This window comes from Canis lupus, chromosome 12 (assembly GCF_003254725.2).
Source record: "Canis lupus dingo isolate Sandy chromosome 12, ASM325472v2, whole genome shotgun sequence".
Classification (NCBI taxonomy): Eukaryota; Metazoa; Chordata; class Mammalia; order Carnivora; family Canidae; genus Canis; species Canis lupus.
This window is the reverse complement of record NC_064254.1, coordinates 42,972,449-42,999,702: the sequence shown is the minus strand read 5'-3', so window position 1 is coordinate 42,999,702 and position 27,254 is coordinate 42,972,449. Positions and strand designations below refer to the sequence as shown.

The 27,254-nt window shown below is 37.8% G+C and overlaps 1 long non-coding RNA gene across 1 annotated transcript; it reads left to right on the top strand.

Annotated features, from left to right (window-relative positions):
- Positions 1-1,309: 1,309 nt before the first annotated feature.
- Positions 1,310-26,684, top strand: LOC125752252 (uncharacterized). Its single transcript, XR_007401275.1, has 3 exons — positions 1,310-1,558; positions 23,923-25,072; positions 25,915-26,684. It is a non-coding gene; the product is annotated as an uncharacterized LOC125752252 (long non-coding RNA).
- Positions 26,685-27,254: the final 570 nt, after the last annotated feature.

The window sequence follows — 27,254 nt, the reverse complement described above, 5'->3', positions numbered from 1 at the left end:
TCTCCACAGCTGGAGGTGTGGAAGAGCCAGTAGGAACTGTTATCACAGGGGTTATAGGCACCAAAGCAGGGGGGATTAGGGGAGGAAATACTCTGATCCCCCATTCGTCTTACTGTCTAGGCTCCTGCAGTTGCTTCTCATGGGCTGAACCCAACGAGAAGCCAGATGGCAGGGCAGCCCTGGGGAAGTCATTTGCCAGATTCCCTATCCATGGACGAGAGCAAGTGGCGTGGGATCGAGTGATGGAGAATAACTGGAGCAAATTATGTATTTATTTGGGAGTAACTTTGAAAGCAGAAACTGAAGAAGATTAAGGTAGGTTCAACCACTGCTAGCCTCTTCCTAATAAAGAGAGAGAGAGAGGGAAGCAAACCATAAGAGACTATTGACTATAGAGAACAAAGTGAAGGCTGATGGAGGGAAGTGAGCGAGGATGAGAGAAATTGGTGATGAGTATTAAGGAGGTGCTTGTGATGAGCCCTGAGTGTTATATGTAAGTGATGAATCACTAAATTCTATACCTGAAACCAATTTTACCATATATGTTAACTAAATAGAATTTAAATAAAAACTTGAAATAAAAAACAACATAAATAAAAGGCAGAAACAAATGCAGTTAAGCTTTGTTTCACACTGAAATTTTCTCCTCCTAATACACTAGAAGGCTGCTGGGGAGACAAGTAAGGCTTCCCCCCTTTCCCCACTTCTGGGAAAAGCTCTGAGTTACAAGCAGAGCAAGGTGCAAGGGAAGTATTCAAACACTGTTCACCTTGTCTTATCATCTTGGTACCTCTCCTCCTTTGTACCACAGGTTAGCTTGAAACACTCTAGTATTATAAGGAATAGAAGAAAGATAACTATTATGTGCTTTCACTCATATGTAGAATATAAGAAATAGTGAAAGAGACCATAAGGGAAGGGGATAAACTGAGTGGGGAAAAATTAGAGAGAAAGACAAACCATGAGAGACTCCTAATTCTGGGAAACAAAGGGTTGAAGAAGGGGAATGGGGATAGGGTAACTGGTGATGGGCATTAAGGAGGACACTTGATGAGATGAGCACTGGGTGTTATACTATATGTTGGCAAATTGAATTTAAATAAAATTTTTAAAAAAGAAATAGAAAAGCAATTTTTGAGGCATAAAGCTAACCTGTAACAACCAATCTAGAGCTCAAGCTAGGCAGCTGGAGAAGCTAACACAATTGAGGATGTACATCTTTGAACTCTAAATTCTTTTTTATTGTTTCTAAACGCAAGCTCTCAACCAACCATGAAAAGAGTTTACATTACTCTTTGAAATCAGTGAGGCAAGAACAAATTACCAAAATGGATAAAGATTAGACAAAAGATTTATTCTTTCCTCAGGGCTGAATACTAATATGAGGGATGTCTTTGTTTCTTGGCAGAGAATGGATGCTGCAATATAAACCCTAGGTGCTTCCAGACAGTTTGGTTGCCTGCCTGGCTTTCCTTCTTCTGGTTGTGTCTGCAATTGCCAAGGGAGTGGTGGAAGACTTTCTGGAAGACACTTAGGTTCAACCAGACTCCTTAGATGGGTTAGTGACTACCTCAACTCCTAGGATCAATGATAGCATGTAGATATGGCTCTGACCTACATGTACCTGGGGTGTACTATGAATGTCTAAGAGAGTGTCATGAAACTTCTACTATGAAAATACTGTCTTCTGGAAGCTCTGACATGACTTGAGGAATAAAAGAGAGAAATATCCTTTGACATACATGTTGCCCAGGCCTCTCCTTCACATTTTTGGTGTCCAGGATAGCCTGTAGAAGAGGTGGTAAGCTAAGTTCTTTACCTTAATCACCTCAAAATAAATCTGAGAGGTGCATGTTAAAATATCCGTATTTTAAAGAGAAAATGGGTTTAAGGAAATCATTGGTTTGCTTAAAGACACATAAACTTTTGCAAGGTAGAGCTGATATTAAAACCCAGTAATATGTTCAAAGCTTTGCCCCTAACATGACACCATACTGAATGAATATGTCAGGGAGTTTGGAAGGAGGATACTAAGATGGTATTTCAAAAGTTGTTTCCAGAACTATGCATCTACAATATTATTATTTATAAGAAATATATATTCGATCATTCAGATAACCAAATTTTTTACTCACATATATTTAGTCTTCATCCACAGTTCCTGGCTCACAGCTTCTAAAACCCCTATAATTTCTTTTAAGTATTGAAAGTGATCAAGATGTCTTTTGTTATTTTAATGAGATAAATTTTGGAAACACCTAAGGATGGGGGCGGGTTACCAGGAGAACTAACTTTCAGTCCCACCTTCTGACTTCTGGGGACAAGAGTGGGGTTGGATGTTGGATCAATCCCAATGGTCAACAATGTAATCAGTCATGCCTAGGTAATATGACCTCCATAAACTCAAAAGGTCAGGGTTCGGGGTGAACGTTTAGAGGTGCTGGGAGAGTGACTGCTCAGAGAGAGGGTGGAAGCTCCAAGCCCTTTCCCCTTACCTCAACCTATATGTCTCTCCTGTTTCTGAGTTGTATCCTTTTATAGTAAACTGATAACCTAGTAAATAAAACATTTCTCTGAGTTCTGTGAATTGCTCTAGCAAATTAGTCAAATCTGAGGAGGATGTCTTGGGAATCTCTGATTATATAGCCAGTCAGTCAGAAGTACAAATTATAATCTGGACTTGTGACCATCATCTGAAGTAGGTGGAGGATTAGGGGGGAGTCTTGTAGGACTGAATCCTTAACCCATGGAATCTAATGCTATCTTTTGGTAAATACCATTAAATTCTCAGAAATTCTCAGAAACTGCTGATGTCCAAGAATTTCTTGGTGTTTTGTGAAGTTCACTTCTCCCATATAATGCAGATGTTGGAATTGATCCAAGAACCCCCAAATTGTACAAGAATAAATTTAATTAGCCAGTACTCTTGGTTGGAAGTAACAGAAACTCAATTCAAGCCAATTTAAGCCAGAAAAAAAATTGGTTTCTTTAACCCAAAAGCCCAAGGGGTAATAACTTCCAGAATAGAACTAGGTACTTAAATTGAAGTTTCCAGGAATCATTTTCTGCATGTATTAATTTACTAATATTGCTTTTTTTGTGTGTTGGTTTTAATTTGTAGGCTGGCTGTGTCTACATAATGGAGAAAATGAGTATTGATGGCACCAGATTTACACAGTCCTTGTAGTTCATAACCTCAAATGAATAAACAGCCTTCTCTCTTTGCTTATTCATAGCAATCCTTAAAAACGTTCTGTCTTCCTTTTATCACTTGCCCATCCTTAGACCAATCACTGTGTTTGAGGAGGAATACAATACTCTTGTTAGCCAGCCTGAGTCGCAGGTTCACTCTTAGTGGGACAGGTGAGGCCATGTGTTCCACAGCTCTGATTCTAAAAGTTACCCAAACAGGAGTCTGGGCAGATAAAGAAAGGTAAGAAAATAAATATGGTTACAAAAATTACTAAATACATAGGGCAGTCTCTGCTGTGGGTGCCTAAATGAAAGATGTGAGCAACCCAAAGCATATGAGAAAACATTGCTTGCTATCTAATTTTTTTTTTTTTTTTTTTTTGCTTGCTATCTCATTGAACAAGAGATACAATATGTCCAAAATAGCTCCCTTGAAGAGAGTACACTTCTTGGACAAAAGAAATGTTTTCCTTCTTTTTTTTTTTAATATTTACTTATTTATTCATTCAGAGAGAGAGGCAGAGACACAGGAAGAGGGAGAAGCAGGCTCCATGCAGGAAGCCCAACTCGGGACTCAATCCCGAGTCTCCAGGGTCACACCCTGGGCTGCAGGCGGCGCCAAACCACTGCGCCACCAGGGCTGCCCGTTTTCCTTATTCTTAACATGTAAACCTATACTACTAAAATAATGATAACTCCCATCCCTGAGACATTAACTCACCTCATTACTCTGAAAACAAAAATCAGTTTAGGAGTAAGAGCTATGGGATGCCTGGGTGACTCAGCAGTTGAGTGTCTGTCTTTGGCTCAGGGCATGATCCTGGGTCCGGGAATGGAGTCCCTCATCGGGCTCCCCATGGGGAGCCTGCTTCTCCCTCTGCCTATGACCCTGCCTCTCTCTGTGTGTCTCTCATGAATAAGTAAATAAAATATTTTTTTTTAAAGGAGTAAGAACTATTATAATTATTTTATAGAGGGAAAAAAATGAGAGAAAAATGTCTTCATCCAAAGTCATTGCCTGATAGACTGAATGAATACAGGCAACCTTTATTTTAGAAACTCTCCTGACAGAGTAGCATCTGAGTGCCTACATCTGGATTCTGTCAAGTTCAGCATCCCCTCAGAGCTGTGTTTTTGGAAGACGATCTTAGCTTTCACCCTTTGAATTCTTCTCTCCAGCCTCTCCTTTCTGACTGGTCAGTGCTCAAGGGATCTTGGACTAAGAGCTTGTGGTTAGTGCTACAGGTGAACTAGGCCAGGGAGTCCTTTCTTGTCTCCATCCCATTCCCCTGCTTCCTCCAACCACATGAGGCACTAACCTCTAGACACTGCTCAACCAGCATCTCTTTTGTGCATTCTTCTATCACAGAACTTTTCTTATTTTTGTCCTATTTGTTTATATGCACATCCTTCACCATTTTCTCTCAGCCCCCCATTATTGACAAGATTAATGTTTATTCATTCTTATTTCTATAGCAGTTTTTACACTGCCTGACATATAGTAGGTACTCAACAAATGTTGGTTGAGTGAGAACTTGACCATTGTTTGTAAAGTAAAGTGATTCTCTGGTTAAGAGACAGGAGAGAATTCAGGGAATTTTTCTTTTGCAGAACTCAAAGTACTACAGATATCCTAAAGTTAATTAAATAGCTAAATGGATAATTTTATACTAAATTGAGTTTCATACTTGTTTTTATTATGGAAAAGTAGAAACAATATCAAAGGTTTCAATATTAAGGAAAGCCATAAGATTAAGATGAGAATGGGGGCCAAAAAACCTAGGTTCTATTATTGGCTGTTCTGGTGTCATTAATTAATAATGAATTACTTCAACTCTAACATAACAACCTAGTAGTTCTCACTTGGAATCACTCATGCATTTGCAGTTAAATATAGGGCTGTAGGCATCTGAGAGCTTGCCTCTGCTAGAAATTTAAATGGTTTACTTAATGACCCACAGTTGATGCTGAGCTGATGACCAGAGTGTCTGTCTGTGGCTTCTCCAGCATGGAAGTCTCAGGATGGTCAGATTTCTTACCTGCCAGTTGGCTTCTACCAGAACAAGCAGCACAACAGAGCCAGGTAGAAGCTGCATGAACTTTTCTGACCTAGTCTCAGGGATCACAAAGTGTCACTATTGGATTCTGTTGATCATAAGTGAGTCACTAATGCTGGCCTAGATTCAAGGGAAGGGGACAGAGAGTCTGAGAGAAATGTAGAAGAATTTGAGGACATGTTTAAATCTACCACATTAGCTCTACCACCTAGTATTTGAGCAGTATGTGGGAAAATTAGTCATTTGTGGTTTTTTCTATATAAAATAGGATCCTTATGAAGATTAAATAAGATGATGTAGGGACACCTGGGTGGCTCAGTGGTTGAGCATCTGCCTTTGGCTCAGGGTGTGATCCCAGGTCTGGGGATCCAGTCCTGCATCAGGCTCCTTGTGAGGAGCCTGCTTCTCCCTCTGACTATGTCTCTGCCTCTCTCTGTGTGTGTTTCTCATGAATAAATAAATTAAAAATCTTTTAAAAAATAAGATGATGTATGCTAAACACCTAGACCATAATAAACTCTCAGATGTTCTTTTATTGTTGGGAGAAAACTTTTTTTTTGGGGGGGGGACTCTTAAAACCAAGAAAATATCCAATAATTGTATTACCCTGAAAACTGGGAAAAGACCATTAGTCTCTTGTAGTTTTCTGTAAAAACTCCTTGTGGAGTACCATTGTCTAATTTTAACATAGCTTTAAAAGCACTAAATTCTAGCAATATTTTTGATTATCTAATCATTCCAAATTCTGATCAGCTGATCTAAATGTGAAACTTTTGAAACCCAACTCATTTGTACTTGCAAAAATGGTTTCCATATGTGTGCATGTATATCCATATGTGTGTATGTATTTATTGTGCTAATAATACATAACCTTACTATCCCACCAAAGAGATTAAAAAAAAAAAAAGTTTACCAGAAAAAATCTGTTAGTCATCGGCTGATACAACTTTGCATTACGCTAAAAAATACTAGAAGAGAGACGGATGGTTGATCTTCATTTAACACAAAAACAAGACTTTAAAGACTATCAGAGTTTTTGCTGAACTATCACATTGATTCAATAGCTAGACACATGATTAGTAAAGAATAGGAAAATCATGGGTGAAGATAATCATCCTTGTAATCAATCTTTTATAAATTCCCTGTACATAATTAATTTCAGACAATACTAGCCAGTGTTGTAATTTTCTCCCTGTTCTTTCCTTCCCCCAAGCCTAGAAATACTTGAAATTCAATACAAGAACTCTTGCCACAGAATTATATTAAAAAATTTAATTAATGGGAAATTCTGCATAGCATATATATCAACTACAAGAGAATTATTCTCTACAGAGATCCCATGGATTCCTGAGCAACCTCTGCTTATAGAGCCCATTCACCTAAATGACAATCTCTGACACATTGTCTTCCAGAGAAGCTGTGGCAAGACGTTGGTATGCAATTACTTTTATATTCAACTTCCCAGGACTTTCTGGAACTCTTCATGCAATGAATCTTGAAGCAATTGAGAATTTCCTCTTGGCTGTTGGCCTGGGGAGTCATCATCTCTCCACTCTAGTAGCCCTCACTCCATTTTTCTGGCTGTTACCTATTCACTCAACACCTTCTGGGAAGCCACTAAACAAGATAAACAATTGGCTCTAGAACCTGGAGAGGTATGAGAACTCTCTTTGCTATTGCTAAAGGAAAAGGAACTTAAACTCTTTGCTAATGATCACCATCTTGTTTCTCTCTATGATGACTTTCTTATCTTGGGCAGAGTAATGTCCTCTCCCCACTGGGTCTTCCAATGGCGTTACTACCTTTCTCATTCTTCCAATGCTCCCTTATAATACATTCTTTCAAAATAGTCTCATTTGAGGAGATATACTAGAGCATGCACAAATGGAAGAGAAAAAACTAGCTCCAATAATAATGATATCAGTGATGAAGTAATACAATCTAACCAATATTGAATATTAATGAGGCATAAATGAATTGACCAACAACCAAACTCTATTCTCAGCTCTCCTGGAAAGATTCCTGTCTTTACTGTCTTCCTTTAATCCTCAAATATTGGTTTCTTCTTTTTCTTTCTCTTTTCAATGCTGCTTCGCTTCATTAACCTACTATTTCTTTTGTTGACTGAGAATCATTGAGAAGGCTCTCAATGATTTGGAGGACAAACACTCTTCCTTCCTGTCCCCTTCCTATACAAAACATTTTCTTCAATAGGATATTTACTTCATCAGAGTTAGTTTTATTGTTTGAGAATATCCTTACAGATATGCGTGTGTGTGTGTCCTTGTAATATATATGAATTAAAGAATCAGATATTGGGATCCCTGGGTGGCGCAGCGGTTTGGCGCCTGCCTTTGGCCCAGGGCGCGATCCTGGAGACCCGGGATCGAATCCCACGTCGGGCTCCCAGTGCATGGAGCCTGCTTCTCCCTCTGCCTATGTCTCTGCCTCTCTCTCTCTCTCTCTGTGTGACTATCATAAATAAATAAATAAATTTATAAAAAATAAAAATAAAAATAAATTTAAAAAAAGAATCAGATATTATTTCGATGAGACAGTATGCTAAAAGAATTGGTTTATTTTATAAATCCAGACTACTTATTATTTGGAAAATTGTTAGATGATGGGCTCAGAAGATTTGAGACACTGAATATGACAACACATAGGATCGGTAGCTCATAAAATGTTCTGGAGATCATGGATACTGGTGACTTTAGAGAAAGGTTCTACAGAGAGATAGGAACTGTTGCATCCAATGTGGAAAACATTATGAATATGTGTGGAAAACATTATGAATATAAGTTGACAGGACTTTTCTACTGATATTTGCTCACCAGGATTGCACTAAGATTATGAAAAAAGATGGCTGAGTATAATTTTTCTTCCTTTATTCCTTCTGTATTTGAAGCGTAAAAGTTCCCAATTAATCATAGTTCTTACAGAGGTATCAGTTACTGCAATTTTCAGACCCCAAAGTCTTGATAATGAGGGACATTTTACAACCATATATATATATTTTAAATTTGATGCTAATTGCAGCCATTAATTCTTCCTCACATTTAAATAACATTTTGTGGGTTAATAATAAGCACTTGTTTTCTTTCTTTTCAGGTTAATGGAAACTTTTAAGGTATAGGGAACAATCTAAATGTGTATAAAACTATTTTTTTCAAAAAAAAACACAGCAGAGCAGAAATATACCTTAAAAATAATAGAAGTGTTCATATGCATCTTTCAGCTAGTTACTGTCTCCAGTTTATTTGCTTATTTTTAATGTTTAATTGTGGTAAAAACATAAAATAAAGTTTACCATCTTAACCATTTCTAACTGTACAGTTCAGTAGTGTTAACTGTAGTCACAGTGTTCTGCAACAGATTTTCAGAATTTTTTCATATTGCAAAACTGAAATTCTAAACCAACAACATTCCTTATTTCTCCTTTCCAAGTCCCTGGTAATCACTATACTACTTTCTGTTTCTATGAATTTGACTACTCTAGATACTTCATATAAGTGGAATCATTCCACATTTGTCATTTTGTGACTGGCTTATTTCACTTAGCACAATGTCCTCAAAATTCATCTATTCTGCAGCATGTGACAAGATTTCTTTCCTTTTTAAGGCTAAATAATATTTCTTTGTATGCATATACCACATTGATCATTGATGGATCTTTAGTTTGCTTTTACTTCTTGACTATTGTGAATAGTTCTCCAAATGGACATGGGTGTGCAAATATCTCTTTGTGATCCTGCTTTCAATCCTTTTGGATTTTTTTTGGATATATTGCTGGATTATACAGTAGTTCCATGGGATTACTGGGTCATATGATAGTTCTATGTTTACCATACTGTTTTTTGCCATAGCAGCTACTCCATTAATTTTTAATTTTTAGATTTTTTCTCCCAAGATTTTATTTAAATCCAACTTAATGTGTAGTATAGTATTGATTGCAGAAGTAGAATTTAGTGGTTCATTACTTACATAAAACACCCAGTGCTCATCACAACATATGCCCTCCTTAGTGCCCATCACCCACCTCCCCTACAGAAACTCTTAATTCTCTATAGCTAATGGTCACTTATAATTTGCCTCCCTCTCTGATTTTATCTTATTTTTTCCTTTCCCCAATATTCATCTGTTTTGTTTCTTAAATTCCACATATGAATGAAATCATATGGTATTTGTCTTTTTCTGACTGACTTATTTTGATTGGCATAATACAATCTAGTTCCAGCCACATAATTGCAAATGGCAAGATTTCATTATTTATGATGGCTGAATAATATTCCATTTACATATAAACCACATCTTCTGTATCCATTCATCTGTTGATGGACATTTGGACTCTTTCCATAATTTGGCTATTGCTGATGTGATGTGATGAACATTGGGGTGCATATACCCCTTCAAATCTGTGTTTTTATATCCTTTGCACAAACACCTAGTAGTGCAATTGCTGGGTCATAGGGATGTTATATTTTTAACTTTTAGAAGAAATTCCATCTGTTCTCCAGGATGGTTGCACTAATTTCATTCCCATCAACAGTGTAAGAGGTTCCCCTTTCTCCACATCCTTACCAATAAGTTGTTTCCTAAGTTGTTAATTTTAGCTGTTAAGTGTGAGGTGGTATCTCATTGTGGTTTTGATTTGTATTTCCCTGATGATGAGTGATGTTGAGCATTTTTTCATGTGTCTGTTAGCCATTTGTATGTCTTCTTTGGAGAAATATCTGTTCATGTCTTCTGACCATTTCTTAACTGGATTATTTATTTTGGAGGTGAGTTTGATAAGTTCTTTTTTTTTTAAGATTATTTATTTATTCATTCATGACAGACACAGAGAGAGAGAGAGGCAGAGACACAGGCAGAGGGAGAAGCAGGTTCCACGCAGGGAGCCCGATGTGGGACTCCATCCCGGGACCCCGGGACCACGCCCCAGGCCGAAGGCAGGCACCAAACCGCGGAGTCACCCAGGGATCCCCTGATAAGTTCTTTATAGATTTTGGGTACTAGTCCTTTATGTGATACATCATTTGCAAATATCTTCTCCCATTCCGTAGACTGCTTTTGAGTTTTACTGATTGTTTCCTTCATTGTGCTGAGCTTTTTATCTTGATGAAGTCCCAATAGTTCATTTTTGCTTTTATTTCCCTTGCCTCCAGAGACATGTCTAGTAAGGAGTTGCTAGGGCCAAGGGGTCAAAGAGGTTGCTGCCTGTGTTTTCCTTTAGGATTTTGATAGTTTCCTGTCTCACATTTAGGTCCTTCATCCATTCAGAATTTATTTTTGTGTATGGTGTAAGAAGATGGTCTGGTTTCATTATTTTGCATGTGGCTGTCCAGTGTTCTCAACATCATTTGTTGAAGAGACTCTCCTTTTTCCATTGCATATTCTTTCCCGTTTTGTCAAAGATTAGTTATGGGTCCATTTCTGGGTTCTCTATTCTGTTCCAATGATCTATGTGTCTATTTTTGTGCCAGTACCATACTGTTTTGATGATTACAGCTTTATAATACAAGCTTGAAGTCCAGAATTGTGATGCCTCCAGCTTTAGCTTCCTTTTTCAACATTACTTTGGCTATTCAGGGTCTTTTCTGGGTTCATACAAATTTTAGAATTATTTGTTCTAGCTCCGTGAAAAATACTAGTGGTATTTTGATAGGGATGGCATTGAATGTGTACATTGCTTTGGGGAAGTGTAGACATTTTAACAGTATTTGTTCTTCCAATACATGAGCACGGAATGTTTTTCCATTTCTTTGTATCTTCTTCAGTTGCTTTCATAAGAATTCTATAGTTTTTACCTCTTTGGTTAGGTTTATTCCTAGGTATCTTATGGGTTTTGGAGCAATTGTAAATGGGATTGATTCCTTAATTTCTCTTTCTGCTGCTTCATTACTGATGTATAGAAATGCAACAGATTTCTCGATGTTGATTTTATATCTTGTGACTGCTGAATTCATATATCAGTTCTACCAATTTTTGGTGAAGTCTTTGGGGTTTCTACATAGAGCATCATGTCATCTGTGAAGAGTGAAAGTTTGACTTCTTTGTTGATTTGGATACCTTTTTTTGTTGTCTGGCTGCTGTGGCTAGGACTTCTAGTACTCTGTTGAACAACAGTGGTGAGAGTGTACATCCCTGTCATGTTCCTGACCTCAGTGAAAAAGCTCTCAATTTTTACCCACTGAGGATGATATTAGCTGTGGGTCTTTTGTATATGAGCTTTATGATGTATATGGCCTTCTGTCCCTACTTTCTTGAGGGTTTTTATCGAGAAAAGATGCTGTATTTTTTCAAATGCTTTTTCTGCATCTATTGAGAGGATCATATGGTTCATATCATTTCTTTTATTAATGTGGTATATCACATTGATTGATTTGATATCGAACCACCACCCCTGCACCCCAGGAATAAATCCCACTTGATCATGGTGCATAATCCTTTTAATGTACTGTTGGATTTGATTAGCTAGCATCTTTTTGAGAACTTTTATGACCATGTTCATCAGGGATATTTGTCTGTAATTCTCTTTTTTTAGTGGGGTCTTTGTTTGGTTTTGGAATCAAGCTAATGCTGGCCTCATAGAATGAGTTTAGAAGTTTTCCTTCTATTTTTATTTCATGGAACAGCTTCAGAAGAATAGGCATTAATTCTTTGAAAGTCTGTTAGGGGAGGCACCTGGGTGATTCAGTCAGTTAAGTGTTTGCCTTCAGCTCACGTGAGGCTCAATCCCAGGACCCTGGGACTCCCTTCTCAGATGGGAGTCTGCTTCTCTCTCTCTCTCCTTCCCTCTCTCTCTCCCTCTCCTGTCCGCATGTGATCTCTCTCTCTCAAATAAATGAATAAATAAAATCTCAAAAAATAAAAAAGATAAGTCTGGTGGAACTCCCCTGAGAAGCCATTCTCAGGGAATGAGACCCTAGACCCTAGACTCTCATTTTTTGGGAGATCTTTGATTATTGATTCAACTTCTTTGCTGGTTATAGGTCTGTTCAAATTATCTATTTCTTCCTGTTTCAGTTTTGATAGTTTATATGTTTCTAGGAATTTATCCACTTCTTCCAGATTGCCCAATTTTTGGCATATAATTGCTCATAATATTCTTTTATAATTGTGTGTATTTCTGCTGTTGTCGGTTGTGATCTCTCCACTTTTATTCATGATTTTATTCATTTGGGTTCTCTCTTTTTGATAAGTCTGGGTAGGAGTTTATCAATTTTATTGATTCTTTTTTTTATTTCTTTTTATTGGAGTTCAATTTGCCAACATATAGCATAACACCCAGTGTTCATGCCATCAAGTGCCCCCCTCAGTGCCCGTCACCCAGTCACCTCAACCCCCCGCCCACCTCCCTTTACACCACCCCTTGTTCGTTTCCCAGAGTTAGGAGTCTCTCATGTTCTGTCTCCCTTTCTGATATTTCCCACTCAGTTTTTCTCCTTTCCCCTTTATTCCCTTTCACTATTTTTTATATTCCCCAAATGAATGAGACCATATAATGTTTGTCCTTCTCCGATTGACTTATTTCACTCAGCATAATACCCTCCAGTTCCATCCACGTCGAAGCAAATGGTGGGTATTTGTCGTTTCTAATGGCTGAGTAATATTCCATTGTATACATAGACCACATCTTCTTTATCCATTCATCTTTCGATGGACAATGAGGCTCCTTCCACAGTTTGGCTATTGTGGACATTGCTGCTATAAGCATCGGGGTGCAGGTGTCCCAGCGTTTCACTGCATCTGTATCTTTGGGGTAAATCTCCAGCAGTGCAATTGCTGGGTCATAGGGCAGATCTATTTTTAACTCTTTGAGGAACCTCCACAAAGTTTTCCAGAGTAGCTGTACCAGTTCACATTCCCACCAACAGTGCAGGAGGGTTCCCCTTTCTCCACATCCTCTCCAACACTTGTTGTTTCCTGTCTTGTTAATTTTCCCCATTCTCACTGGTGTGAGGTGGTATCTCATTGTGGTTTTGATTTGTATTTCCCTGATGGCCAGTGATGCAGAGTATTTTCTCATGTGCATGTTGGCCATGTCTGTGTCTTCCTCTGTGAAATTTCTGTTCATGTCTTTTGCCCATTTCATGATTGGATTGTTTGTTTCTTTGCTGTTGAGTTTAATAAGTTCTTTATAGATCTTGGATACTAGCCCTTTATCTGATAGGTCATTTGCAAATATCTTCTCCCATTTTGTAGGTTGTCTTGTAGTTTTGTTGACTGTTTCTTTTGCTGTGCAGAAGCTTCTTATCTTGATGAAGTCCCAATAATTCATTTTTGCTTTTGTTTCTCTTGCCTTCATGGATGTATCTTGCAAGAAGTTGCTGTGGCCAAGTTCAAAAAGGGTGTTGCCTGTGTTCTCTTCTGGGATTTTGATGGAATCTTGTCTCACATTTAGATCTTTTATCCATTTTGAGTTTACCTTTGTGTATGGTGTAAGAGAATGGTCCCTCAACTTTATGGTCAACTAATATTTGACAAAGCAGGAAAGACGATCCACTGGAAAAAAGTCTCTTCAATAAATGGTGCTAAGAAAATTGGACATCCACATGCAGAAGAATGAATTTTATTGATTCTTTCAAAGAACTAGCTCCTAGTTTCATTGATCTGTTCTTTTTTTTTTTTTTTCATTTCTATATCACTTATTTCTGCTCTAATCCTCTTCCCCTTCTGCTCATTTTAGGCTCTTTTGCTGTTCCTTTTCTAGCTCCTTTGTGTGAAGGTTAGGTTGTATATTTGAGACTTTTCTTGCTTCTTGAGGAAGGCCTGTATTGCTATATACTTCCCTCTTATGACTGCCTTTGCTACATCCCAAAGGTTTTGGACTGTCGTGTTTTCATTTTCATTAATTTATATATATTTTTTTATTTCTTCTTTAATTTCCTGATTAACCCATTCATTTTTCAGTCTGATGTTCTTTAATCTCCATTTATTTGTGGACTTTCCAAATGTCTTCTTGTGGTTCACTTCAAGTTTCATAGTGCTGTGGTCTGAAAATATGCATGGTATGATATCAGTCTTTTTGTACTGGTTGAGGTCTGCTTTGTGACCCCGTGTGTGATCCATTCTGAGAATGTTCCATGTACATTCGAAAAGAGTGCTGCTTTAGGAGGAAATGCTCTGAATATATCTGTTAAGTTCATCAGATTCAGTGTGTCATCCAAAGCCATTATTTATTTGTTGATCTTCCTCTTAGATGATCTGTCTGGTGCTGTGAGTATTAAAGCCCTCTACTATTAGTGCATTATTATTAATGAGCTTTAAGTTTGTTATTAATTGATTTATATTTGACTGATCCCAAGTTGGGGCATAAGTATTTACAATTGTTAGGTCAACTTGTTGGATAAACCTCTTTATGATGATATAATGCCCTTCTTCATCTCTTATTACAGTCTTTGGTTTAAAATCTAGTTTGTCTAATACAAGTATGGCTACACCGGCTTGTAGATTATCTTTGTTCCTTTCTAGTCTTTGTTGCTTTTAGTCTCTCTTTCCCGCGCCAAGGGTCCCCTTTAATTTTTCTTCCAGAGCAGATTTAGTGTTCATGAACTCCTTTAGTTTTTGCTTGTCTTGGAAACTCTATCTCTCCTTCTATTCTGAATAACAGCCTTGCTGGATTTAGTATTCTTGGCTGTATATTTTCCCCATTTAGCATGTTGAGTATATCATGCCACTTTTTTTCTGGCTTGTCAAGTTTCTGTGGACAGGTCTGCTGCTAACCTTATGTGTCTACCCTTGTAGGTTAAAGAATCTTGTAGGATCTTTTGTCCCTAGCTGCTTTCCAGAATTTTCTCTTTGTATTTTGCATGTTTCATTATAATATGTCTTGGTGTCAACCTGTTTTTTGTTGATTTTCAGAGTTCTCTATGACTCTTAGACTTGAATGCCTATTTCCTTCTGAAGATTAGGGAAGTTCTCAGCTATAACTTGTTCAATTAAACCTTCCACCCCTATTTCCCCACTTTTCTTCTTGGACTCCTATGATACAGATATTATTGCACTTTGTGGAATCACTGGGTTCCCTAAGACTATATTTGTGATCTAACAGCATTCTTTCAGTTTTCTTCCCAGCTTCATTATTTTCCATAATTATATCTTCTTTTAGAAAGATTATGGATTTTTGTTCCTCTACTTCTTCCATACTCATGGTGATTACATCCAGTCAGTTTTACATTTCTGTTATAACATTTTTTTGTTTCAGCCTGACTAGTTTTTAGGTCTTTTTATCTCTGCAGCAAGGGTTTCTCTGGTGTTTTTTCTGCTTCATTCAAGTCCAGTTAGTATTCTCATGACTATTGTTCTAAATTCTTGTTCAGATATATTGCTTTTATCTCTTTTGAGCAAATCTCTGGCTGTGATTTCTTCTTGATCTTTCTTCAGGGGAGAATTTCTCTGTCTTATCATTATATCTAGGTTTCTGTCTTTTACATGCTATGATAGCTTGTTATATTTACTGTTCCTGAGAGAAATACTATATTAGGAAGTGGTCATGCACTGTCCAGGACCTGGAACCTCAGGAAATGTTTTTGGTATATGCTGGCAGCTACACCATTTTAAAATATCACCACCAGTGCACAATGTTCCAATCCCTTTGTATCCTCACCAACACTGATTATTTTCTGTTTTTTTTTTCAATAGTTGGCATCTGAATAGGTCTGAAGTGATACCTCATTGTGGTTTTGATTTACATTTCTCTAATTATTAGTGATGTTGAACATCTTTTCGTATGTTTGTTGGCCATTTTTATATTGTCCTTATAGAAAGACCTATTCAACTCTTTTGTCTTTTTTAAAATTGAGATTATTTTTTGTCTGTTGTTGTTATTCTTTCTAGTTATAGGAGTTCTCTGTGTATTCTAGATATTAATCTCTTTTCTGATATCTGATTTGCAAAGATTTTCTCACATTCTGTGGATTGCCTTTTTACTCTATTTGTGTCCTTGAATGCTCAGCAGATTTAAAGTTCCATTTGCCTATTTTTGCTTTTGTTTCCTGTTCTTTTTGTATATCCAGGAAATTATGGCCAAATTCATTGTCATGAAACTTTTCTCTTATACTTTCTTATAAGAGTTTTATGATCTTGGGTCTTACATTTAGACCTTTAATCCATTTTGAGTAATTTTTGTATATGGTATAAAATAAAGGTTCAGTTTCATTCTTTTGCATATGGATATCCAGTTTTCTTATCACCATTTGTTGAAGAGACTATTTCCCATTGAGTGCTCTTGATATCTTTGTCAAAAATCATTTGACTGTATATGCGAGGATTCATTTCTATACTCCAGTTTGTTTCTAAATGAATTCAAATCTACCACAGTTAGGCAACTCTTTGTATATAGATAAAACGCACAGCCTCTTGTATCAGTCTGCATGAGTGTAAGTACCCCAGCATTTATTAACTATATGACATTACATAATTTATCTTTCTGTGCCTCACTTTCTTTATTTGTAAAACAGAAATAATGATAGTACCTCCTGCACAATGGGATTATAGAGATTAAATAAGTAAAACTTGTTAGAAAAGTCCTGATACATAGAAAGTACTCAAAAAATCTTAGCTATTATTTTTGCTTAAATTTGCCTTCCTTGGGCAGCCCTGGTGGCTCAGTGGTTTAGCGCCACCTTCAGCCCAGGGCTTGATCCTGGAGACCCGGATGGAGTCCGGCGTTAGGCTCCCGGCATGGAGCCTGCTTCTCCCTCTGCCTGTGTCTCTGCCTGTCTCTCTCTCTCTCTCTCTCTCTGTCTCATGAATAAAAACAAACAAACAAACAAAAAATTTGCCTTCTTCATAATTTTAATAGGCACATCCAGTACAATTATAGCTCCCTAAAGATCTTCAGACCATAGCAATTCTCAATTCTAGATGCCAACACTATTCATACCTACTGTGCATTCTCTATTGGTGTTCCAACACCAGGGGTTTATTTTTTATCTTAACCTCATAAAACCACTTACTTGTAACCCTTCTATGCATCTCACACTTTCCCTGAATATAGGAAATAAAGAAAGATCAATATTAGGAAAATACAAAAGAAGGTAAAGGTCTCTGTAGTTTCTCAAAGTTGGTATTCAGTATATATTGATCTGTGAACCTGAAATAGGTTTGAAAAAGATCAGAGACTTTCCCCCCCTTTTCTGTAGTCCATTGTGAAATGACTAAGGTCAGATGGAGAATGTGAGGGGATAGAGGAAAACTAAAGTCTTATAGGACAGCTTAATTTGAAATTCACAGGCAGCTACCACAAAAATGTCCCTGGTTTTTTAGAGAGCTGCACTGTTTAAATCCTCATCTGATTGGTACCACTGCTTGCATAAGGAGAGAACAAGCTTATGTGAAATTAAAAGGAGTATATTCAACAACTATGTTGTATACCTAACACTAATGTAACATCATGTATCAACTCTAAAAAACAAACAAACAAATATGAGTGTATTAACTATACTAGCAGCAGAACAATTCAGAATAAGTAAAATCATAGTAAATCTAAGGAAAATTGTATAAATCTAAGCAAAAGTAAGTGTTAACATTGGTGCCATACAATGTAGTCTGGTGCAGCTGGGGTTAGCCGTATCTCTGTACTTTTGGTTCTTTCAGATTAATTCTTTCTGTTAGAACTTATGTTCTTTTCATTACCTTTTGATCTCTTTCCCTTTCTATAATAAAAGACCTCTGGAAAACCAGAAGTATAAACGTTGTTTATAAAAATTTTTCTTGTTCCAATATTAATGCAAATTAACTAACTATGCCTGAGAGATCAGTGTCCAACTGATCTCAATATTAAAAAAAAACTCAGCCATATTGCAGTTTTAATTAAATTGATAGCTATCTTTAGTTCACATTATTTTATCCTGGAAAAGACAAAAATGTTTAAAGTGGATATTAAATATTAAGAAAGCTTTTATTCTTAATATACTTAATACAGTATTTATCAGCATGTAATTATCAAATATGGAAGGTTAATAATTTTTTAAAACCTTGGAACATAATGATTTCATTGTCAGGAAAAACTTCCATGGATATTTTTAAAAGCAGGGATCCCTGGGTGGCGCAGCGGTTTGGCGCCTGCCTTTGGCCCAGGGCGCGATCCTGGAGACCCGGGATCGAATCCCACGTCAGGCTCCCGGTGCATGGAGCCTGCTTCTCCCTCTGCCTGTGTCTCTGCCTCTCTCTCTCTCTCTCTGTGTGACTATCATAAAAAAAAAAAAAAAAAATTTTTAAAAAGCAAAGACTATAATTGAATATTGTTTTTGTTTCTTTTTTATAATTTTTTTTTTAATTTTTATTTATTTATGATAGTCACACAGAGAGAGGAGAGAGGCTGAGACACAGGCAGAGAGAGAAGCAGGCTCCATGCACCGGGAGCCCGACGTGGGACTCGATCCCGGGTCTCCAGGATCGCGCCCTGGGCCAAAGGCAGGCGCCAAACCGCTGCGCCACCCAGGGATCCCTGAATATTGTTTTTGAAAAGAGAAAAACTTGCAGAATTATTCGAAAGACTAGCAAGATACTTCATTCATCTTTCAAAAGTTTCTCTGATAGAAATAAAGAGCATGTATTCTACAGTTTGACTCAAAACCTGTAGACTCATTTATAGGCTTCTATTGTTTCTGTGAGTAAAATAAACTCAGAAGTGGGAAAGTCGCATGTTATTTCAAATCACATCTTGTATCACATCTTGTATGTGTATGTATCACATGCATGCATGTGAGGAATCATAACTTACTTTTGGTGCCCTCCCCCCTTTTCTCAATCTAATTCTTGTTTATATAGTCAGCCAGATGCACGGGAAGCACATCTAAGGGACACATTAAATATTTAAATAAGTGAGTTGTTTTCTTCCCTTTTGTTTTCTGGGGAAAAAAAGTTTTCAACCATTTTTTTCTGTTAAGATTGGATTTAGATAGGATCTAGAAAAGATGTCATATAGTCATTGATCCAAGTTAATCAATTTTAAAGGTGTATTTCTATATGTAAAAAGAATAATATTGTGCTGCAACTTGGTCCTCAGTTATTCCTGTTTCCAGATTATGACAGGGCTCCCACATTAAGAGCTGTATGTACTTGGCAGACCCAAATCAAGTGTTTCTTTCAAGGGGTGGAGAGGACAGTTCATCCACAATTAAGGTTGTGCCACTGGGCTTAGTGCTATGGGGAAAAAGAAGACTATGATGTAGAGGTCTCTTCCAGGGAGGAAGAAAAGAAAAAAGTCTCTCCTCTTCCAAAGAAAGATAGTTAGAGGTTGGATATTCAACTCCTGGAGTGCCTCTTTGAGACAAGATGCAGATGGGAATAGCTAGAATGTCACAATGGACTTTCCAGTTACATTTCACTACATACTAATCAGAGACCACTTCAGACCATCCACCAGGTGGCAAAGACCATTAGAAAATAATTAGTAAATGCCAAAGGGCCACATTGCTAAGAGTACTTTCCCCTACAGACGTTATCTTGAGTTTTTCTACTCAAGGAACATTCCTAGTAGAGAGCTGATCTTTGAATCAACAATATGTATATATATATTTTAAGATTTTATTTATTCATTCATGAGAGACACAGAGTCAGAGACATAGGCAGTGGGAGAAACAGACTCTCTGTGGGGAGCCCGACGTGGGACTCGATGCAGGGACTCCAGGATCAGGCCCTGAGCTGTAGGCAGACACTCAACCAGTGAGCCACCCAGGTGCCCCTGAATAGACAAAATATTTACCTGAACACGACTATTTCATCTGGAAGTTCTTTTAATTGGCAAGTTAAAGGGTCTCTTGTTCTGCCACTGTACACCTAAAAATGGTTGTATTTTACCATAATCTTTAAAAATTCAAACTTAAATTTTTGAAGTGTCTGTTGTTCTTTCACCTACTTCCCAACCCAGTCATAGGATATAAAGGAATTTTCCTTCTTCACATACATAATAATACAACTATAACCTTGAATACCCCCCTCACTCAGAGATATACACACGTACCTTCTATTAAAATTTATAAGGCTTTTCCATCCTAGGACCCTTTACAAACTATCCTTTCTTTTAAGGGTTCCTATTGTAAGTGAAATATCTCCAGGATTTGAGTTCACACCTGAAATGTGATCTGGTACTGGATTTGTTTCTTCTGAGTCCCTCACAGTCACATAATTATATTTACTCACATCTCACTAATAAATATAAAAACATAATTGAGCCCAGGCCTGTACTCTGACTTGTCCTCCCTACAAATCCCCAAATCTAGAGTCTCTGGGGAAGTGTACATATCACATTCCAAAGGAACTTGTAAGATGGTTGGTTCCACAAACTGTTTTAATAATTATATAAACTTTTCTCACTATTTCTCCATCCCTAATATATACTGGTAGCCAGTTCCCCAAATTCCTGCTTTTTTCACATATGTAACTATTACCAACCATGTCAAAAACCTCTATCTCTTGGGATGCCTGAATGCTTCAGTGGGTTAAGCATCTGCCTTCACTCAAGTCCTGATCTCAGGGTCCTGGAATTGAGCCACACATGTAATTCTTCCTCTGCCCTGCCCACCACTCATGTCCTCTCTCTCTCTCTCTCTGAAATAAATAAATAAAATCTTTTTTTTTTTTTTTTTATTCATGATAGTCATAGAGAGAGAGAGAGAGGCAGAGACACAGGCAGAGGGAGAAGCACGCTCCATGCCAGGAGCCCGACGTGGGACTCGATCCCAGGACTCCGGGATCGCGCCCTGGGCCAAAGGCAGGCGCCAAACCGCTGAGCCACCCAGGGATCCCAATAAATAAAATCTTAAAACAAAAACAAAAACAACCCTCTATCCCTACATAAAAGCAAGTAAATTGAACTGAATGTGAAGCCAGATTAGACTGTACCATTCATGAACTATGTGACTGGGCAATTACTTATCTCTTTGATTTTTAATTTTTTCCTCCATAAAATGAGGATAATTTAAATTCTTGAGGTTTATTGTGAGGATGAAATAAAATAATGAATACAGAGTACTTAGTCATTATATTTTGCTATTGTATCTCCTTAGCCCCTCTCATTTCTATTTCTTTTTTTTTTTTTTTAAGATTTTATCTATTTACTCATGAGAGACAGAGAGAGAGAGAGAGGCAGAGACACAGGCAGAGGGAGAAGCAGGCCCCACGCAGGGAGCCCAATGCGGGACCCAACCCCGGGACCCCAGGATCACTGGGGATCACCCTGAGCTAAAGGCCGCACTAAACCTCTGAGCCACCAGGGCTGCTCCCTCTCATTTCTATTTCTGATATGATATAATTGTAAATAAATTTCACTGTACTTTCAACATTTTCTTCTGGTCTTTTCCAGAGTACCTACTATGGACCAGATAAAATGCTAACTTCTAGTGATCTGAAAATGAGTAAGACACAGATAGCTCAAGACGTTTTGGGTAGCAGAAAAAACAAACAAGTGTTCCAAAAGCCCAAAATGAGGAACAACTGAATCTTCCCAGAGTGGGAGGAGGGTGGAGGAAGACTTTTTAAGAGAAAACATTTGAGTTGTGCAAAGGGGAGAGTACAGGCAGCTTATGGTGTGCTCCTTGGGCCTCTTCCTTATGAAGAGGGTGCCAAAGGTATCCATGAATCTCTGGACTGCAGGTGAAAACCTGCTTTCTTTAGATGGAGGATGAAACACAGGATGTTTCTCCTCCTCATGGGGAAATAAAGTTGTTGTTGTTCCCTTATTCATGCGTGTTTCTCCTTTCTTTTATTTATTCAATGTGACAGATACTAGGGATAGAGAGAGAAAAAAAACTCAGTCTAGTAAAAGAGACAAGAAAACAAAATGAGACCTCTAACAGAAATTCTTAAGGGGACTTGGGGAGCAGTGTTAGGGTGACCAACTTTTCCAGTTCACCTTCTATCCCTGATTTAGCAATGAAAAAGAAACCCCTCAGTCCTGTTCAAACTGGGATAGTTGGTCCCCTGCTTCCAGGCCAGAATGGACTCCCCTCATGCAGCCTGGGGTAGGGCGTGGGAGTATGGTCATATTAGAATGATGTCCAGCATAAATTTAATGAAATACTGGATGGATGAGAACATTCAAAACCTTTGTTAAGTGAGGGATCCCTGGGTGGCGCAGCGGTTTGGCGCCTGCCTTTGGCCCAGGGCGCGATCCTGGAGACCCGGGATCGAATCCCACATCAGGCTCCCGGTGCATGGAGCCTGCTTCTCCCTCTGCCTATGTCTCTGCCTCTCTCTCTCTCTCTCTGTGACTATCATAAATAAATAAAAATTAAAAAAACAAACAAACAAAACTTTTGTTAAGTGAATTAATTTAGCACATGGGAACAACATTACATTGAGTGTTTAGGAAAATTCCGGTGCTCACAGTTCCCAGAACTGTATGAAGATTAGGTGATTTAAATACTTCTGAGCACCTGTCGTCTGAAAAGATCATTCTGACAAAGTCATTACCTACAATAAGCTTATAGTTCAATAAAAGATAAAGCTGTGTATAAAAATCTTGATAGCATAAGGTAGAGACAACCTGAAAGCTTATCTGGGTTTCAGATAAGGAGTAGCTTTGGAGACCGAGGGACAAGGGACGACTGCCTAGAATGAGTGTGGGAGAACAAAGGAGAATAGAGAGAGGATGGGAAAGAAGGCTCTCTGGTGGAGAAGCAAGAACAACTCCACAGAAACAAAGCAAAAAAGTCACCTGGCACCATGGGCCCCAGTACAACTGAAGTGTGGGATGGAGAAACTCTGTCCATAACTGTCCATACTCTCCTACACGCTTAACTTTGTCTCCCTCAAAATCTCTCACTCCTGCAAAAAGTTTCCCAGGAACTATGAAAATGTGCTCATTTGGAGTTGGTTGGACTATGGTTATGCTTTTTGTGTAGAGTCAATATACTAGGGTGTTTGTGGCCTGAAGCTTTCTTTGCAGTGCTATCAGGGGTTGAGTTGAGCAGGTTGTGGATGCATTAGTAACTATCACCAATGTGTTGTTTATTAACCACTTTCTTTTTCAAGCTGATTCTGAATGATAATTGGTAGCAAAATCCAAGTTTCTGCATTTCTTTTTTTCCAGTTGGTAGTGCTGTGAACTCCCATAAACTCAACCACACCATTCACTGTTGCTTCTCCCTTGGCTCCCCTCCTCCAACGTTTGCTACCACAAAATATAGTTAGTGTTCATGTCTCATTTCTCAGCAAAATTATGAGCTGTGTAGAGTGAATTCACATTAATAATATTTTAGCAAACAACACTTTGAAGAGTCTACAGACCATTTACCAAGGAAACTAAATTATTGCAAATACTTGTGTCAAAATAAATGAACCAAGGCTTTTCTGATGTAATAGCCCAACATTTTATTATGGGTATAACAACTCTCTGATCTCTAAAATTTAGCAATCCTCATTAGATTCTTTCTTCACTAGAGAAAGTAAAAAATGTTCCCCTATAGATTTTTCCATAACTGTTAATAGTAGAATAGGGCATTTTTTTCCTAAAGTAATTCAAACTAATATGAAATCCTTTTCTAATACAAAATTGTCTTTAGAACACCTTAGAATTATTGTAAACCATAAGTAGAATTTATTAAGGTTATGAATCAAAGAGAAATGTTGTGTGTTCTTGTTGCCATTAAAAAAAATTTAGAGGTTAATCTTTTCCCCATTTTTTGGCTTAGCCATGACTCTGGCTTTTTTTCTCTCCTAATAGGTTCTCTTTGGTTCCAAGGCATTCCCAGCTGCTGACACAGTCACAAATTCTGTCTGAATAGGAGGGTGACCTTTTCAGAGAGGAGTCAATGTTTGTAAGCTAAAATACAAAGGAAGGCGGAAAAAAAGTTCACTGAGCGACTGTGCACTGGAGGAAGAAAGCTTGTTCCAAACAACCCCTCTCCGTCCCTACTCCAACTGGCACGCAAGTGTCCCACGTCCATCCCCATTCCTCCCTGACCTTACTGGCCAGGTAGATCTGTCTGCTGCAGACACAGTCTGCGCAGGCTCTTTGATGTCTGAAATTCTGCCTCCGTGTCTGCTTGTCTCTTGCAGGGAAGAAGCAGCATCTGGCACCTCGGCTCTGTGAAACATCAATGACTGCTCCTGGGAAGGGGAATCAAGAAGCAGCCGACCTGCCTTAGGAAGGCAAGTGACCTGGGTTACTCCTACCCACTGCCAGTCACATCGATTTTTCTGCATATGACCAGATGTCCTCAATTCCCCAGGCCTGAATACACTTAACCTTCCTTCTCCAAACTGCTTTATATTCCTTACCCACCTCCTTCTCCCTCCATTCTCAGCTCTTAAAAAAAAAAAAAAAAAAAAATCACAGACACTGCAGTTGTCACACATCTTCTGACTTTTCATCAGAGCTTTGCGTACCCCTTTCAAATATTATTCTCTTCCTTTCTCTCTCTCTTTATTTAACTTCACAATTTTGCTTTCTGGCAACCGACCAAAGATTTCTCTGTGCAACTTAAAAGAAATATTACAAGACAAACCCTCTCCTGGTACAAGAGCTACAAAATTATTTGCATATGTAATCTCATCCTGTACCTCCTGCTAGCCTGGGACTCTTCATCTCCAATCCTCATGGTGTAACAAAAGAATAAATTATGGTACTACTGATAGAACATTAAACTGACAATCTTCTGAGGCACTGACAGTTTTAATGGAAACCAAAGAAAATTCAAGATTATACATTTTCTTGTAAATGTATTTCTTTCTCCTGTCTGCCTTCTCACATATTATCAGTTTTCTTGCCTTCTTATTATTCAGTTTCCTCTGAAACAGGAAGCAACAAATCTAAAGCTGCCTTTGAGCCAATCTCTCATCAATTGAACTATATTTGCTGATAGGGAATTAAGGTATGGCAAATCTGTTACAAGTCATTTAGGCTTATGATTTAAAGATTTAGTTAAATTAATAAACTGTAGCAATTTTTAAAACACTAAATGGATTACTTTACCTAGTGTTTTGCCTCCTTCCTGGCTACTTTGGGAAGATGGGTAAAGTGAAAATAAAGGTGTTTCTATACTGCCATCTAGTGGAGACATCCAAAAATCTGTTTCTTCTCCGAATTGTTTAAAGGAACCTAGAAAACATTTGCTACTATTAGGATCTGGTCCAGGTTTAATTCTAGTTTTGTTTCACCTCCTCTGAGGATAATGCAATCCTGGGGGCTCCTTTTGGTGTCACTGAGAGTTTTAAGCTTTAAGCTGGTTTTGGAGAGCTAAAAAAGATGAAAAAATGGTAAAATGAAATGGAAATGTAATGTAATGTATCCAGGAAATGGTAACAATCTAAGAAAACTGCAGTGATCACCCTACTTAAAATAGAATTCTGCTCCCCTCTTCTCTCATATCTATGACTCTAAAATTTTATTTTATTTTAAAGATTTTATTTATTTATTCATGATAGACATAGAGTGAGAGAGAGAGAGACAGAGACAGAGACACAGGCAGAGGGATAAGCAGGCTCCATGCAGGGAGCCCGATGCGGGACTCGATCCCAGGACTCCAGGATCATGCCCTGGGCCAAAGGCAGGCGCTGAACCACTGAGCCACCCAGGGATCCCTTATGGCTCCAAAATTTTAAATATTATGAATATGAAGAAGCAAATTAGAAAAACAATAAATAGTCCAATAGGAAACTACTGTCTAATTTATTTGTTTCCCAGAATCATTTTTGTCCTATCTCTAACTTGTAGTTCCTTTGACTGTGAGATACTTCCAGCACCAAATCTCTCTCCTGCCCCACACTTACCAGCTGCTGTTTCCAACACATTTCCACCTCTCCTCAAGTCTGCCTGTCGCAAACATCCCCTGCTCCCCAACTGGCAACCAAGGTGGATTCTTGGCATGTTTACCTCAGAGACTTTGAGTATCTTAGAACCTCTTCCTGTTTTTGTATTCTTTCATTCTGTCATAAGTGTGTGGATAAATTGTGAATTTGAATTGAAATATAAAACATGCTGAGCAAATCTAAAATGGTAGGAGGTAGTTAAACAGATGATGCTCAGACATCATATGATGTTGGCTGAGATATTGTTATATCTGCTGAGTCAAGGGGCTAAATCTGTAATTTCCCAATACGACCCATCATCTGGAAATTTCTCCTTAAATAAATTTGATCTTCCTCTTACAGTTCCCTGACACTTATGAAAGGGTGTCTTTGTCCTTATTTTTTTCTTCGTTAAGATACTCATAACTGTGAAAATAAACATCATTTTTCAGGATGGCAGATTAAAGCATGCTATACTTTTACCATGTTAATTATAACGAGAGTAACTAAATGCAGTATGTCTGTCTAAAGCAGTTTTAACTCCATTCAAAAACTCAAAACCTCTCTTATTAATTTCAGCTACACTAACCATAGAATTTTCCTTTCAGAAACAAGATAGTGACCTCTTGATCTCTATGGTTTCAGTAGTCCCAAAGCCCTCAATTCAAAGGATCCTGTTTTATTGATGGCATTAGCAATGATTTTATAATTGGTACTTAGAATTGATATACAGTGAAATTTAAATGGTTGTTGAGATCTTTGTTGATTAAAGATTTTTAAATTAAATACCAGTGTAGTATCTGGTGTTATTTGAAAGGGCCAATCTTCCACAGCAGGAATTTTAGTGGAAGAATGCCAAGCAATGTTCACTTTATGTCTCACTTCCAACCCTCTCTAGTGGTGCCAAGTTTATTATAGGTTAGAAACTGAACAGGATCTAGCAACCCACTTCTAAAATGTAATCATTTAATTTTCATATAATTTCATGAAGGCGGTTTAATTATTTTATAATTACATATCCAGACATGATGTGATGCAAGGTCATGATGAATATACTATCTTACAACCTAAATATGGCAAAAAAAGTAATCAAGTCACATACAGAGATTCAGTTAAAGTAATACATAATCTGTAGTAGCATCTCTTTCTTTTTTCAGATCATGCAGTAAGAAAAGCATTCCTTCTGTGTTATTATGATTTCTCTTAGTTCTTGAACTTTCTAATCACCAATGCAACACTATTTTGTGCTTCCCTTCAAGGTAGAAT